Source organism: Pseudophryne corroboree, chromosome 1 (genome assembly GCF_028390025.1).
Source record: "Pseudophryne corroboree isolate aPseCor3 chromosome 1, aPseCor3.hap2, whole genome shotgun sequence".
In the NCBI taxonomy this organism is placed as follows: Eukaryota; Metazoa; Chordata; class Amphibia; order Anura; family Myobatrachidae; genus Pseudophryne; species Pseudophryne corroboree.
The window spans coordinates 1,180,713,058-1,180,730,767 of NC_086444.1; positions in this window are offsets into that span (position 1 = coordinate 1,180,713,058).

Genomic DNA, 17,710 nt, shown 5'->3' on the forward strand with positions numbered 1-17,710 from the left:
AGGATCCACCGATGGAGGTCAGGAGGAACGAAGAAGAGGAACCCGGAGCTGGAGGTGGAAGGATGTGGGGTCACAGCCTGTCCGGGCTGGACCCTTGAACACAACCTCGCCGGAGGGACCTCGGAATTCCCTGACCCGCGGACAATGGACGTCGTGGAGACCTTTGTAGGGACTACAAAGGAAAAAGGGGGGGGGGAAATGTAGAGATGTGCCCTGTAGGCACATCAGCGGTGCTGACTGTGGACAGCGCTGGGGCAGCTTGTCTGCCCCCAGCGCCTGTCAGTGCGTGGCGGCGGGTGTCCGGTGCAGGGATTACCCTTTTCCCTGCACCGGACCGGAGGCTGCGGAGGGCTTTGAATGTTGGCGCCCTCCGGGAGCCAATCGCGGCTCCCGGAGCGGCAGCCAATCAGAGAGGGACGCGGCGAGCCAATCGGCGCTTGCCGCGTCATAGGCCCCGCCCCCGGCGTCTGACGTCAGACGCCGGGCGGGAGCCGAAGGGACCGGCGCGCAGGAGCGCGAAGAAGCAGGACGCCGGGAGAAGACGCCGCGCCGAAGAGCGGTGAAGAGGTCCTGAGGCCGCGGAAGAGGCCAGAAGACGCCAGGCCCCTTGAAGAAGATGTCCAGCGGCGGCTGGACGCGGAGAAGAGGCGGAGGCGCCGCTGGCCAGGACGGGTCAGCGGCAGAAGAGGGTGCCGGAGACCCCCGGATTAGGTGAGGCCTCAGTGAGGCTATCCTTCCCCCTCCCCTTTTCCTCCCTCGACCACCAGGGACGGGCATTAGGCCCGAGGGCACAATTCGGGCACTAGGCCTGGGCGCAGATAGGAGATTGGGGGCCAATATTTGATTAGGTGGTTTGGGCATTAGGCTCAAGCCACCCTCTCCCTGTGGCACCAGTTAGGCGGGCACTAGGCCCGGGGGGCATATCAGGCAATAGGCCTGTGGGGCATTAGAGGGCATTAGGCCCTAGGGTATTTTGGCCAGCTAGGGATATCTAAAGGGGACGCTGGGTACTAGGCCCAGGTCACCCCGCGTGTGACAGGTTAGGCGGGCGCTAGGCCCGTGGGTGAAATCAGGCCTCCGGCCTGTGTGCAGCTAGGGGGCGCTAGGCCCAGTGAATAAGACCCCCGCGGTGAGTACAGGTGGCACTGGGCGCTAGGCCCAGGCCACCCTGAGATATTTAGGTAGGCAGGCCTGAGGCCCACATAAGGGAAGGTACAGGAGGTGGGTAGGCCGTGCGGCGCCCACCCCCTTTCCAGAGGTAGGGATTTAAAGGGACAGCACCGTGTGATCTTGTATTCCGACATTGTGATGTGTGTTGTTACCGTGCATGGCAAAGTGTATGTGTTGTTTAAGTTGTGCATAGTTTGTGTTGCACCACCCACACGAGCTAGTTTGAGGGCTCTGTTTATGTAGCTAGTGTAGCGGACGCACACTAGGGTAGTTCTTGGCCCTGCACGGCTGTTTCTCTTTGCCTCCTTACAGGGACCTGTAAGTGGAGAAGATCGGAGTGCAAGACTTGTGACGGTGAGTAGCATCCGTGTACGTTTGTCCCTTGTCTGTCCCCGAGCGCCGGAGTCGGGATTGCTCATGGACGTGAGAATCCTTTTCATCACACTACGTGCGAGAGCGCGAGTGTGTGAAAGCTGGGTGGCTGAGGCTTTGTGCCAGTGATGACCTTTCACCCAACCGGTGAAGGTCGCGGTCACCCCTGGGGTATCCCCTTTTCCAGTGGAAGAAGGGTCGATACCCCCCTTGAGGTAACCTATTCTCTCCTCAGCTCGATCGTCGGTCAGCTCCGAGAGGGAATCGCCGTGTCCGGATCCGATTGAAGATTGCCAGGTCCGTTGAAGGTTCCGGTACCTGAAGGTGAGAGAGAGCGGCGCCTGGTGAGTACAGAGTTTACACCTGCACGGCAGCAGGCACCACCACACCGCAGCCGCACCCCTCTCACACTAGCATTCTGTCGGACGGTATGCCGCTGTTGGTATAGTGCTGGCCGGCATCCCGTACGCCGGATCCCATACCGATCCCATCATGGCAGCTTTGAATTAAAGCTACTGTATAAATGGCCTAGGTGGGTGTGGCTCACAAGCCAGCACTGTATAAGAATCCGCTCATCACTAGTATAGATGTTCCCCTATGTATCTGGGAGGTGAGTATATTTAACTGCAATGTAATGGTGTGGTGGGCATACCTGCTAGTGTAGGGACTTGTAGAGAATTGGGGTCCCTTGACGATGGTCTGCAAGCTTAAATGTATTGATCAAAATATGCCAAAATCTCCTATTCACTACATGCAGTGTGTTCCGGAGCTGAGCATCTGCAGCGTATACAGCTGATTCAGGTTGTGCAGCTCAGTCGACCCTCCACTTGTAGCCAAACAAGCATAACTGAGTGGTGACAGTCTTGGCTAAGTTGAGTGAGGGCATCGTAGAGTTGTGCCCATGTTCTCAGACGGATATTTTGCTACAGACTTAGGGCTGGTGCAAGTGCACGTTGCACGGTTACATATCCGCAGTGCCAGCAAAATTAGGGGCGACCTGCATCGGCCCCATAATGTTTAGGTGCATTTATAAATGTATAATTTCTTTGTTGCAATTTTTACTCCACTTTGACTCTAAACCCCCCCCCCCACCACCACCACCTTCCTTTTAAAACCTGGGTATGCTTTAACACATCCTCTGCTTTGTAACACAATGAGAACCCAATACTGTTGTGCAGTTTTCACCTCTAGCCCCTGTCTTGATAAGCCATATGGTATAGCAGTCTTTAGAGTCTGTTTTAAATCAATATGCACTATTAGCTGGGACATACACTGAGGTAGCCGCGCATGATATTGGGGGATTTGTAAGAGTTATGGTCCTGGCTTGAATACAATGGGGGAATATCAAGTGTTTTCTTCCTCGGGCAGGAAAAAGAAGTTATCAGATGGAAATAAACTTGAAAGGAACGCAGCCAACACACACAGGCAGAGCTATAGGCCCCAGCCATAGGGATACACCATCGCTTTCTAAGTGTGTTGATACTTTTCTAAGTCAACTTTCAGAAATGGCCTATTGATCCTCAATTTAAACTCACAGAGAGACATTTACCATAAACCGCCGTGTGACCTCATCAGATTCCAGAATATTATTTTGGAATCAGACATAATAAGGTATACAATACGTTCTCTGAGGTTAAGTTCTTAAAAACCTTGGCAGGAACAGACAATTCCTTTATTTTTAAACTTTTTAAAACATTTTTCCTCCTCTTAACAAAATCTTCAAAATGTCGATCAATCGCATGTGAATAGGCAGAGCCATCTCCAGCTAAGACCTCTGACATGCTCGGTAAATGCTTCCAGAGATTGGCCGATAATTGCCGCTTTAGATGAAACGCTCCGCTGAGCACTGTTTGCGTTTCAGCTCACATCACGCTATCTTCTGTCAGAACGTTTTCCTTTCAGCTGCTCTTTCAGAGTAAAACTAAAAAAAGGTACCAAAAAAAAAAAACCACAGACAAATTTTTTTTTACCTAAAATTGTAGTCCATTTGTACCAGGTGGATTTTTTACACTTTAAAGTTAAACTTTATTCTTTTTGTAAATATGGCTCTATTTAGATCTGGAAGCTTTTGCATAATGGACGTACGTAGGGGATGTGGTCAATTTACCTACAATCAAAATCCCGACGCTCAAAATCCCGACAGCTATTGACCGACGGTCAAAATCCCGACATAGGGCCTCATTCAGGTTGGATCGCTGTGTGCGATCCAACCGCAAAAAAATATGGAAACGATGCAGGCGCATGCGCAATTCCTATCCTGCTCATGCACCTGCATTTTCTGCAGGGGGGGCGGGGGAGCGCAGAAAATGCAATCGCCTCTGCCCGTCAATCAGGCAGAGACAGTTCCGGGCAGGGGGGGGGGCGGAAAAGCTCGATTTCGAGGGTGGAGACGGTGCGTTGCAGGGGCGGCGAGAGAGAAATGGTGGGCGTGACGTGGGTGTGGTCACGGCCGCCATGATCAGAAACATGACAGTGGGCCTCCTGTGGGCGCAGCTAAGCTGCACTGGCAGGCTGCAACCTTAATTTCTGTTAACAAGCAATTATTGCTTGTTGAAGGGGGGAGGCGGCCCCCAGCGTGCTAACAAAAGGATTGCAAATTCTGCTAATTAGCAAAATTTGCAGTACTTACTGAATTAGGCTCATGGTCAATATACCGACACTTAAAATACCGACAAGGTCAAAATACCTACATTTAAAATGTCGACAGGTCAAAAACTCGACATGATTTTATCATTAAAACCGACTTGTTAATACTTTACCATCCCAGCGGACTTGGATGGGGAATGTAATGTGTGCAGAGCGCACTATTTTTTGGGCGTGTATGTCGACATACACGCCAAAAACAATGAAAACTTTTTAACCTGTTGACATTTTAAATGTTGGTATTTTGACCTTGTCGGTATTTTAAATGTTGGTATTTTGACCTTGTCGGCATTTTAAATGTCGGTATTTTGACCTTGTTGGGATTTTGACCGTCGGTCAATTGTTGTCGGGATTTGATTGTAGATATTTCATACTAAACCTGTACGTAGATAAAGAAAAATGGAAAATATAGCAGACTTATGGCGGTGTGAATTGTAGGGCCAGGGATAGGGTTTATACCGTGCAAAACTTGTAAGGCGGTGCAGCAATTCAGTCTGTCCCCCTCCCCCCTATTTATATGGCTCTGTTTAGCATTTCGTTGCAACTTACTCTGTGATATTTGGTTTACAGGAAAAGAAGTAATTGCTCATATGTGCTGCCAAACATTGCAACGACACATCACTGAGGACCGAAATGCGCACCGATAATGTAACAAATGCTTCTTAAGACTTTATATGACCCTCTCCCACTTATGACTAAGGGGGACATTTACTAAGCAGTGATAAGAGCTGAGAAGTGAGCCAGTGGAGAAGTTGCCCATGGCAACCAATCAGCACTGAAATAAGATCTATAATTTGCATACTATAAAATGATACAGAGCTGCTGATTGGTTGATGGGTCCACTTCTCCACTGGCTCACTTCTCCGCTCTTATCACTGCTTAGTAAATGCCACCCTAAGCCACTAGACCACTTTAGTGACTGGAGGCCTGATTAAGGTTCCGACGGATTAGCAGCGCATGTCGCAAAGTACCAATGTTCAACACTTTGTGCGTGTGCCAGACCTGTAAGGATGTGATTTGCATAAAGTGCAGATGGCGATCGCCAACCAACGGTGCTGCTGCCGGATCAGAGTGATGCCCACCGACGCTGCCACGGGAAAGATTATAAATTGTGTTCGTAATGATTACATGACACAGAATATCGTTGATGCTAAGTAATTCTAGAGGAGCATAGATATCATTAGCAGATGTATCAGACACAAATATGGCTGGCTATTAACCCTTGATGAGCAACCCAGTAATTCCTTGTGGTAAGATTACATCATTATGGTATTTAAAGGAACCACCGGCTGTAGAAGTGAGAGCTGTGGTAAGGAGCGAGCCAGGGTGAAACACCGACTTTCAAAGACATTTTATTCCCTAAAATGAGATATGTGGAAACCACATTAATTAAGGGTTTAGCGAGACGGGCCAATGTGGTAGCTGAGTGTTTGGTGGTGGGCAGTGGGAATAACTTCTGCACAAGGTATTCCCATTGAAAAGGCAGCTTGTGTGTGCTTTAGGAAGTGAGCTGTATTCGTTGATTTACAGTCGCTGTGGTAATTGCGGGGCTGATTCGCAAGGCACATAGCACCATCCGCTGCGCAGCAGGCGACACAGTGGAAGACCATGCTGAGACGTGTTTTGGTGTGTCCAAACTTTTCTATACGTCTCCTTTTCCACTTCAGCCGAAATTATTCTGGCATGTTCTCAGTAAATGGTGCTGCTTCTGTCTTTGCTGATTCGTCAGCTTGTTCCAGTAGAGCTCCTTCAAAATGAAACATACAGTAAGTGCTGGCCTTCTGTGCTGAAATACATACCCCAGGGACGTGTAGCAGGCACGGCCTCCCCTGTCATCCTCCCTGTCAAACTCCTGAGACTTTATATAAAAACGATTAGAATAATACAGAGAAGATATTTATAATAACAACCTCTTATTGGTTTATTGTAATCCTTTTTATAGCTAATACTCACCAGCTGTGTGGAGATCCCTGGAGGTTGAGGGAGACAAGAGGTGAGGCAGTACCAGCGCTGCTTCGGTTCTACAGTCAGACACTGCATTGCAGAGCTGGGTGCGGGGTCACACCACTGGCAGTAACGCTGCACAGAAAGGGCGATATTCAAAGGATATATCACACCCAATTTCCTTTCTAAAGTGATCCCCGTTATCACGCATATCGCACCCATAGTAAACAGGGGGTTGGGCGCCCTCGCTACCACGGGGCTAGTGAGCTGAAATGATTATACCACACCTGTCAGCAGAAACAGAACGGGTGTGGAAGGGGGTGAAAAGAATTGAATAGGGGCATGCTTATGAGTGTGGGGGGCAGGGCTTGTGCACTGATGGACACTTGGATGTGTCATGTGACCAGGAAGTGCACTGTAGTCGGAGCTCAGTCAGCAGTATCAAGAGAAAACACAGGGATGCAGGTAGGAGACAATTGGGTCTATTTACTAATCCTTGGATGGAGATAAAGTGAATGGAGATAAACTACCAGCCAATCAGCTCCTAACTGTCATTTTTCAAAAACAGCCTGTGACATAGCAGTTAGGAGCTGATTGGCTGGTACTTTATCTCCATCCAAAGCTTAGTAAACAGACCCCTCAATGGATACTGTAGCTTACGGTAGTGAGGGGAGAGTTACAGTGAATACGGGGTGAGACAGGCTCCCCATCTATTCACCTCACCGCTCGTCATTGACATAGGCACATTATTACACCATGCGGGGGCAGCTGTGAGTGTAAGGCACTTACGCAATTTTATGCAGCAATGCACCTGGTGGCATTTCCTTCTCCTATACAGCGAGCAGGAATTATCACACTACTCATCTCTCCTTTCCTAATGAGATGTGTCTGCCTCTTTACAACATTCGGGAACCAATCGTGGAGCCTGCATCCCACTTGTACGATGGCTGCCCACATCACAGGCTGCAACCTTCTACTGAAGTGATGAAGGGCCATAAAGTGTCTGGTGAGATTCGCTGGCTACAATTCAGGAGAGCTGGAGGTCTCTGTAATGGCAGCCTGGAACCAGACAGTGATGGCATCTTTCAAAGCCCTCTACTATCTTTTTATCTAGGATGAGAATGAAATAGCAGTTTGGTAGGCGTTTTCTGCAGCGTGGTAGCTTTACCATCCCTGTGTTCCTGGGTTGGGAACCCTTGAACTGCACTTTTATTTTCTAAAATGTAAGTATGTATTATAGTAGGAGACACATATTCTGCAGCACTTTAGAATATTTGGCCATCACACTAGTCCCTGCCCCATCAGAGCTTACACTCTATAGTCCCTATCATATGGACAAACGTACACACTTTGGTTTATTTCAGTTAGAAACCAATTATCCTACCGGTATGTTTTTGGAGTGTGGGAAGATCCAGAGCATCGGAGAAATGTAACGCACATTGCAGGGAGAACACACACACACTCCAGACAGATGGTGCCTTGGTCAGGAATTGAACTCATGGCTTCAAGCCTGTGAGGCAGTAATGCTAACCACTACACCAGCCGTGCTGCCCATATAATTACTATTATAAGCCACCAAACAAATTATAAAAGTCAACAGAAAACAGTTGTATTTGTAGAGATTAAAATTTGGCTCATTTTTTGTGTAGAGTTAAGTATACCACGAATTGTCATTATCGCCTGACCACCGGGCGCCGTTCCACCAACTTAATTAGGAATATTAGTAAAAGTAAACAACATGAAATATAGTTCTTTAGCAGAAGATCTTTAATCCCCATTTGTTATACAAGTGCAGTATTGTGAAATTAATCTCTTTTCACAAAAAAACAACAACAACAACGTAACTAAGGTCAGAAGATGACCCCTACGTGTTTCAGAGCCCGAAAGCAAAGATTGCAAATTGTTCCACGATGTAATTACGTGACTGCTGAGGGGTAATGCATTAGGGATTATGAGGGACATTTACTAAGCAGTGATAAGAGCGGAGAAGTGAGCCAATGGAGAAGTTGCCCCATCCACCAATCAGCAGCTCTGTATCATTTTATAGTATGCAAATTATAGATGTTTCTTCAGTGCTGATTGGTTGCCATGGTCACTTCTCCACTGGCTCAATTCTCCGCTCTTATCACTGCTTAGTAAATGTCCCCCTATATTTTTACTGTCATACGCTGGGTCCACCCGCACTCCTGGACTGCTGCTACTTACCGCCGCAGCACAATAGCCATTGGGAAGGTGGCACGTGTCCCAGGACAGACCAAAGAATATTATTATACAGACGCCTCTTTGTGCTTTAACTGCATGAAATCAATCCCGACATAAACAGACACTCTCCTACCCGGTGCGGCTACAGTAGGGTGTGGACGTCACATAGAAGACACGGTCCCACTCATCTGCTGAAGCTTGGGTAGAACGATGGTTATTTTTCTTAGTGCGAGCTGCTGTTATTGGCTGTACCACGTCTCACAGGACGCAGGTTGTGATTTAGTGGGAGTAAAGAAATGTGTGAGTTTTGTGGTCCAGCTATTTTCTCTCTCATACTTTCTTCCGCTATGAGATGTGAATGAGACACTGGGCATCTCCGCTTTGCCCAATCGGAGCATCTCGCTGTGGTAAACAGGAGCCTGCGTGTAGCACTGGCACAGGTTCAGGTGGCTGTGTCAGCGTCAGTGGAGTCAGTTCATGTTTCTTGTTACAACGGAAACTATTCCCAGAACTTCTGAATAATAAGAGACCACTATTCAAAACAGGAAAACTGATAAAAATATAAGTATTTTCATAATTACAAATCCCCCGGGGAACTACAATGAAACTTACGCTTAGGTATGTTATGCGTAGTACTGTATGAACTTTTATCCCCCATGTACAAAACAGAATATTGAGGCCTCATTCAGAGCAGGATGCAGTGATGATGTCGGATGCAAGCGGACAGTGTCTTCAGTTTGCATATTCAGAGTCGCACTGCGCAAGTCGCTGACAGTGAAAGGCGCAGTAGCGGTGACCAGAGCTGTTTCTAGACAATATGGCTCCCAGTGTGATCAGTAGAAAAATGGGTGCCCCCCACAGACATTCAAAGATGTAAATATACTAGTGTGCCCCCAAAAGGGGCATGGCCTCACTAAAATTGGCTTCTCCTTGCAGGTAAAGACTACTTTACAGTGTTACACCCAAGTTTTTGACCCTGCACCCCCAGACATTTGCAAACACAGGAAAAAAGAAATCCCACCATATTATGCACCACACAGTAATGCCCCTTGCACCATATTATGCCTTACACAGTAATACCCCTTGCACCATATGCCCCATACAGTAAATCCTCTTTGCACCTTATAATGCCCCCCATTGTAATCCCTCCTGCACCAAATTATGCCCCTTGCACCATATTCCCTTTACAGTAATGTCCCTTGCACCATATGCCCCTCACAGTAATACCCCTTGCATCACATGTCCCACACAGTAAATGCCCCTTGCTCCACTCCCAGCCTCACATAATAATCCTGCCCCATTACCCGCCTTCCTCTAGCTGCCTGCAGCCATCCCTCAGTCCCAACTAGCACTTCAGAGGAGTGATGTCCCTCTCAAAATATTGGCCACCACCTCTAGCATCCTTCAAAACTGTCTCCTCTGTGACGGCGACCATTTTGGGAGGGACATTTCAATAGTATTTTATGCTGACACCCAGACTGCATGAAATACTATGCAAACACTGGCCGCAGGTGCCCTATGCGATTGCACCGCTTGCCCGGCTTTAAAAACTGCCCTGCCGCTGACACTGGAGGCCATATTCAGATGGTGACATTGCACAAGCTATAGGGCTGGTGCAGTCTTTGATGTTGCAACCGAAACGGTAAGGTGCCGCTTCCGGTGGGTGTCTCAGTAGGCTGGGAATTGGTAGCAGTATTAAGATAAAACAGATGCGGTAGATGTATGCTATATGTGGGTGGTGAAAGTTGCATCGTTGCCATCCCCTTGTTATACAGGAAGTGTTTGTTATATAGGCAGTATTTATTTTACAGGAACTGCTTCTGCCACCATTCTTCAGCATGACTTGCAGGTAGTAAAATCACACTTCTGCAGTTCTCCACAGTCCTGTGGTGATTTGCACACATACCACTTTACACAACGTGAAAAGTCTAGCTGTGATGACGCAAGGTCTCCGAAGCATAGATCCTCTGGTTTTTGGAGATGCCATAGCGGATGGATGACTCAAGTTCAAGAAGGAATGGCTGGCATACTGCTGTGCCGGACTATCATACAAATGAAAACAGCTACAGGCATATACCTAGGTTCGCTGAGGCTGCTGGTAAGGCAGACACGTTTGTCTGTTTAAAGGGGGATGATCAGGATGATCCAGGGCAGCCATCAGGGGGGGACTGCAGGGACTGGAGTCCAGGGCCCTTATAGAGAAGGTGGCCCATTTCTGGCTCCTACCACCAATACCTAGAGAGCTGGACAGGTAGTGGAACAACAGTGGGCTTATGCACATGGAATACGTAAAACAAGCCTACCCTGTGCATCAGCTCTGTGAATCATTCTTGCAGGTCTGCAAATGCTCCACCTATATGTAACGTCATGATGTGTGACATCACATTGGGGTAGAGCGGTGTGGCAGAATCTTTTTTTGTTTTTGTTGGTGGGCCCTGTCTATTTTGCCAGTCCCGGGCCCCACAATTTCCAATGGCAGCTCTGATCCAGGCACACTAAAAGCTGCCAGGAGACTGACAGCAGCTCCCCGATGCGCAGAATCCCGACAATTGCTAGGTAAGTATTCTAAGCCTCTTCCCCTACCTGCCTAACCTTAACATTCCCTACCTGCAGCCTAACCATAATACTTCTCCCCTGTAGTCTAACCCTAACCGTACCACCGTAGTGCCTGACCCTAACGCTCCCTTTTTAGTGCGAAACCCCCCCCCCCCCTCCTCCCGGCAGCCTAACCAGCCCCGGCATACTTATGTTTGGGATTCCTGCGGCAGCTTTGTGAGCAGTGTTGGAGTTCCAGCACCAGACTTTTGACTAGTGTCGGGAATTCGACTGCCAGCATCTCGAATGCCGAATGCACTCCAAGTGTGGGACTTATAATTATGTTCCTTGTGCACATTTATTACATGAGAAAGAATTAGCACTAGACACTGCTATATGTCTGCTGCATGAGCAGTCCAATAAAAGCGCAATGGGGTCTGATCTATGCAACCTCTGCCAACACGTGCAGCAACACACATGCAGTGTGAATTGCGACAGTTGCCATTCCTATGAACACCACAAATGTCCTGCTTTCAATAAACGCTGCAGCGCTTGTGACAAGTAAAATCATTCTGCACGCTGGTGCATGTCCCAGCCTAACGCTGATGGCAGACTAACAGATAGGGCAGTACGTCTGCGATGCACCTGTTAGACAAATGTTACAGAGACGGCTCTGACGTGTTTATGGCACTCTTTGATTTAAGAAATACTCAGAGAGATGGACTTCTTCTCCTGCTCAATGGCTTCTGTCCGGGGGCACCAGCACTCCTACCACCAAGTACAAACTTAGACCACAAGTTGAAAATAACATGCAAGATGCTTTCCAGAACTCCAGGTTGCAGCTCACATTAGACATCCTATCACTCAAGACCGCTGTTCTTTGGGCAAACCATCCACATCCAGAGTAGTTGCTGGAGGGGGCAGCCAGGTCAGCACAGCCTTGGGTGATGTGGAGGCTTGGCATAGGGGGTGGGGAGGGAGCATGATGTGGCATAAGAGGCTATAGGCGAGATTACTGCTTCTGTACATTGGGGGCGTGGCTATGATGAAGCGATTCAGCACGAATTGCATCATCAGCCACTCGATCTGCCCATTTTACTCGGTAAGTGGGCGGTGGGGTGCCAGCGGCTCTGGGAGACTTACCCACTTTCCAGGGCAGCTAGGCATGTCACACGATTTTCGTGAGCCACCTGGTCATTCTGGGAGAGTAGGCAAGTGTGATCCAGACCTCTGTCAGGTACGCAGCCTGGACTGTGTAGGGATTTTCTAATAGGCCCAACAGCTATGTATTGAAATCTGAGTGGTGTGTGAGACAAGACCCCCACCTCACCTGACACCAGCTGAGGGGGTCAGAACACCCATCATCATGGAAAACGAGCTCCCTGAAGAATCAATTGGGTTGCAGGACATTCCCATGCCCAATAATGAGCATACAGTGCATCCAGAAAGTATTCACAGCGCTTCACTTTTTCCACATTTTGTTACGTTACAGCCTTGTTCCAAAATGGAATAAACTAATTTTTTCCCTCAAAATAAATATTCACAGCCTTTGCTCAATACTATGTTGATGCACCTTTGACAGCAATTACAGCCTCAAGTCTTTTTGAATATGATGCCACAAGCTTGGCACACCTATCTTTGGGCAGTTTCGCCTATTCCGCTTTGCAGCACCTCTCAAGCTCCATCAGATTGGATGTGAAGTGTCGGTGCACAGCTATTTTCAGATCTCTTTAGAGTTGTTCAATCGGATTCAAGTCTGGGCTCTGGCTGGGCCACTCAAGTACATTCACAGAGTTGTCCTGAAGCCACTCCTTTCAGATCATATCTTGGCTGTGTGCTTAGGGTCGTTGACATGTCGAAAGATGAACCGCCGCCCCAGTCTTAGGTCAAGAGTGCTCTGAAGCAGGTTTTCATCCAGGATGTCTCTGTACATTGCTGCATTCATCTTTCCCTCTATCCTGACTAGTCTCCCAGTTCCTGCCACTGAAAAACATCCCCACAGCATGATGCTGCCACCAGCATGCATCACTGTAGGGATGGTATTGGCCTGGTGATGAGTGGCGCCTGGTTTTCTCCAAACTTGATGCCTGGCATTCACGCCAAAGAGTTCAATCTTTGTCTCATCAGACCAGAGAATTTTGTTTCTCATGGTCTGAGAGTCCTTCAGGTGCATTTTGGCAAACTCCAGGCGGGCTGCCATGTGCTTTTTACTAAGGAGTGGCTTCCGTCTGGCCACTCTACCATACAGGCCTGATTGGTGGATTGCTGCAGAGATGGTTGTCCTTCTGGAAGGTTCTCCTCTCTCCACAGAGGAATGCTGTCGCTCTGACAGAGTGACCATCGGGTTCTTGGTCACCTCCCTGACTAGGGCCCTTCTCCCCCGATTGCTCAGTTTAGACGGCCGACCAGCTCTAGGAAGAGTCCTGGTGGTTCCGAATTTCTACCATTTATGGATGATGGAGGCCACTGTGCTCATTGGGACCTTCAAAGCAGCAGATATTTTTATGTACCCTTCCCCAGATTTGGGCCTCGAGACAACCCTGTCTCTGAGGTCTACAGACAGTTCCTTTGACTTCATGCTTGGTTTGTGCTCAGACATGCACTGTCAAGTGTGGGTCCTTATATAGACAGGTGTGGGCCTTTCCAAATCATGTCCAATCAACTGAATTTATCACAAGTGGACTCCAGTTAAGCTGTAGGAACATCTCAAGGCTGATCAGTGGAAACAGGATGCACCTGAGCTCAATTTTGAGCTTCATGGCAAAGGCGGTGAATACTTATGTACATGTGATTTCTTAGTTTTTTATTTTTAAGAAATTAGCAAAAATCTAAAAAAAACTTTTTTCATGTTATCATTATGTGGTATTGTGTGTAGAATTTGGAAGGAAAAAATTAATTTATTCCATTTTGGAATAAGGCTGTAACATAACTAAATGTGGAAAAAGTGAAGCGCTGTGAATACTTTCCGGATGCACTGTATTCAGACACTGAACAGACCACTATCCCACTTCTTTGTCACTAGGTGTGAGAGAATTTCCAGGACTAATCCAAAATTCTAGGACTAGGGGGGTCATTCCGAGTTGTTCGCTCATTGCCGATTTTCGCAGCGGAGCGATTAAGGCGAAAATGCGCATGTGCATGGTACGCAGTGCGCATGCGCTAAGTAATGTAGCACAAAACTTAGTAGATTTACTCACGTCCGAACGAAGAATTTTCATCGTTGAAGTGATCGGAGTGTGATTGATAGGAAGTGGGTGTTTCTGGGCGGAAACTGGACGTTTTCAGGGAGTGTGCGGAAAAACGCAGACGTGCCAGGATAAAACGCGGGAGTGTCTGGAGAAACGGGGGAGTGGCTGGCTGAACGCAGGGCGTGTTTGTGACGTCAAACCAGGAACGAAACGGCCTGAGCTGATCGTAGTGTATGAGTAAGTCTCGAGCTACTCAGAAACTGCTAAGAATTTTCTATTCGCAATTCTGCTAATCTTTCGTTCGCAATTCTACTAAGCGAAGATACACTCCCAGAGGGCGGCGGCCTAATGTGTGCAATGCTGCTAAAATCTGCTAGCGAGCGAACAACTCGTTATGAGGGCCTAGGTTACTGAATCTCCAACTTTTTTTAGTTTATGTTGTTCTTTTGTTGTACTCTGTCCCTACTAGTGATGAGCACCGGAAATTTTTCGGGTTTTGTGTTTTGGTTTTGGGTTCGGTTCCGCGGCCGTGTTTTGGGTTCGAACGCGTTTTGGCAAAACCTCACCGAATTTTTTTTGTCGGATTCGGGTGTGTTTTGGATTCGGGTGTTTTTTTTCAAAAAACCCTAAAAAATAGCTTAAATCATAGAATTTGGGGGTAATTTTGATCCCAAAGTATTATTAACCTCAATAAGCATAATTTCCACTCATTTTCAGTCTATTCTGAACACCTCACACCTCACAATATTATTTTTAGTCCTAAAATTTGCACCGAGGTCGCTGGATGACTAAGCTCAGCGACCCAAGTGGCCGACACAAACACCTGGCCCATCTAGGAGTGTCACTGCAGTGTCACGCAGGATGGCCCTTCAAAAAACTACTCCCCAAACAGCACATGACGCAAAGAAGAAAAAAAAGAGGCGCAATGAGGTAGCTGTGTGACTAAGATAAGCGACCCTAGTGGCCGACACAAACACCTGGCCCATCTAGGAGTGGCACTGCAGTGTCACGCAGGATGGCCCTTCCAAAAAACATCCCCCAAACAGCACATGACGCAAAGAAAAAAAGAGGCGCAATGAGGTAGCTGTGTGACTAAGATAAGCGACCCAAGTGGCCGACACAAACACCTGGCCCATCTAGGAGTGGCACTGCAGTGTCACGCAGGATGGCCCTTCCAAAAAACACCCCCCAAACAGCACATGACGCAAAGAAAAAAAGAGGCGCAATGAGGTAGCTGTGTGACTAAGATAAGCGACCCAAGTGGCCGACACAAACACCTGGCCCATCTAGGAGTGGCACTGCAGTGTCACGCAGGATGGCCCTTCCAAAAAACACCCCCCAAACAGCACATGACGCAAAGAAAAAAAGAGGCGCAATGAGGTAGCTGTGTGACTAAGATAAGCGACCCAAGTGGCCGACACAAACACCTGGCCTATCTAGGAGTGGCACTGCAGTGTCACGCAGGATGGCCCTTCCAAAAAACACCCCCCAAACAGCACATGACGCAAAGAAAAAAAGAGGCGCAATGAGGTAGCTGTGTGACTAAGATAAGCGACCCAAGTGGCCGACACAAACACCTGGCCCAGGCATCTAGGAGTGGCACTGCAGTGTCACGCAGGATGGCCCTTCCAAAAACTACTCCCCAAACAGCACATGACGCAAAGAAAAATGAAAGAAAAAAGAGGTGCAAGATGGAATTGTCCTTGGGCCCTCCCACCCACCCTTATGTTGTATAAACAGGACATGCACACTTTAACCAACCCATCATTTCAGTGACAGGGTCTGCCACACGACTGTGACTGAAATGACGGGTTGGTTTGGACTCCCACCAAAAAAGAAGCAATTAATCTCTCCTTGCACAAACTGGCTCTACAGAGGCAAGATGTCCACCTCATCATCATCCTCCGATATATCACCGTGTACATCCCCCTCCCCACAGATTATCAATTCGTCCCCACTGGAATCCACCATCTCAGCTCCCTGTGTACTTTGTGGAGGCAATTGCTGCTGGTCAATGTCTCCACGGAGGAATTGATTATAATTCATTTTAATGAACATCATCTTCTCCACATTTTCTGGATGTAACCTCGTACGCCGATTGCTGACAAGGTGAGCGGCGGCACTAAACACTCTTTCGGAGTACACACTTGTGGGAGGGCAACTTAGGTAGAATAAAGCCAGTTTGTGCAAGGGCCTCCAAATTGCCTCTTTTTCCTGCCAGTATAAGTACGGACTGTCTGACGTGCCTACTTGGATGCGGTCACTCATATAATCCTCCACCATTCTTTCAATGGGGAGAGAATCATATGCAGTGCCAGTAGACGACATGTCCGTAATCGTTGTCAGGTCCTTCAGTCCGGACCAGATGTCAGCATCAGCAGTCGCTCCAGACTGCCCTGCATCACCGCCAGCGGGTGGGCTCGGAATTCTGAGCCTTTTCCTCGCACCCCCAGTTGCGGGAGAATGTGAAGGAGGAGATGTTGACAGGTCGCGTTCCGCTTGACTTGACAATTTTGTCACCAGCAGTTCTTTGAACCCCAGCAGACTTGTGTCTGCCGGAAAGAAAGATCCAAGGTAGGTTTTAAATCTAGGATCGAGCACGGTGGCCAAAATGTAGTGCTCTGATTTCAACAGATTGACCACCCGTGAATCCTTGTTAAGCGAATTAAGGGCTCCATCCACAAGTCCCACATGCCTAGCGGAATCGCTCTGTGTTAGCTCCTCCTTCAATGTCTCCAGCTTCTTCTGCAAAAGCCTGATGAGGGGAATGACCTGACTCAGGCTGGCAGTGTCTGAACTGACTTCACGTGTGGCAAGTTCAAAAGGTTGCAGAACCTTGCACAACGTTGAAATCATTCTCCACTGCGCTTGAGACAGGTGCATTCCACCTCCTATATCGTGCTCAGTTGTATAGGCTTGAATGGCCTTTTGCTGCTCCTCCAACCTCTGAAGCATATAGAGGGTTGAATTCCACCTCGTTACCACTTCTTGCTTCAGATGATGGCAGGGCAGGTTCAGGCGTTTTTGGTGGTGCTCCAGTCTTCTGTACGTGGTGCCTGTACGCCGAAAGTGTCCCGCAATTCTTCTGGCCACCGACAGCATCTCTTGCACGCCCCTCTCGTTTTTTAAATAATTCTGCACCACCAAATTCAAGGTATGTGCAAAACATGGGACGTGCTGGAATTTGCCCAGATTTAATGCACACACAATATTGCTGGCGTTGTCTGATGCCACAAATCCACAGGAGAGTCCAATTGGGGTAAGCCATTCTGCGATGATCTTCCTCAGTTGCCGTAAGAGGTTTTTAGCTGTGTGCGTATTCTGGAAAGCGGTGATACAAAGCGTAGCCTGCCTAGGAAAGAGTTGGCGTTTGCGAGATGCTGCTACTGGTGCCGCCGCTGCTGTTCTTGCGGCGGGAGTCCATACATCTACCCAGTGGGCTGTCACAGTCATATAGTCCTGAGCCTGCCCTGCTCCACTTGTCCACATGTCCGTGGTTAAGTGGACATTGGGTACAACTGCATTTTTTAGGACACTGGTGAGTCTTTTTCTGAGGTCTGTGTACATTTTCGGTATCGCCTGCCTAGAGAAATGGAACCTAGATGGTATTTGGTACCGGGGACACAGTACCTCCAACAAGTCTCTAGTTGGCTCTG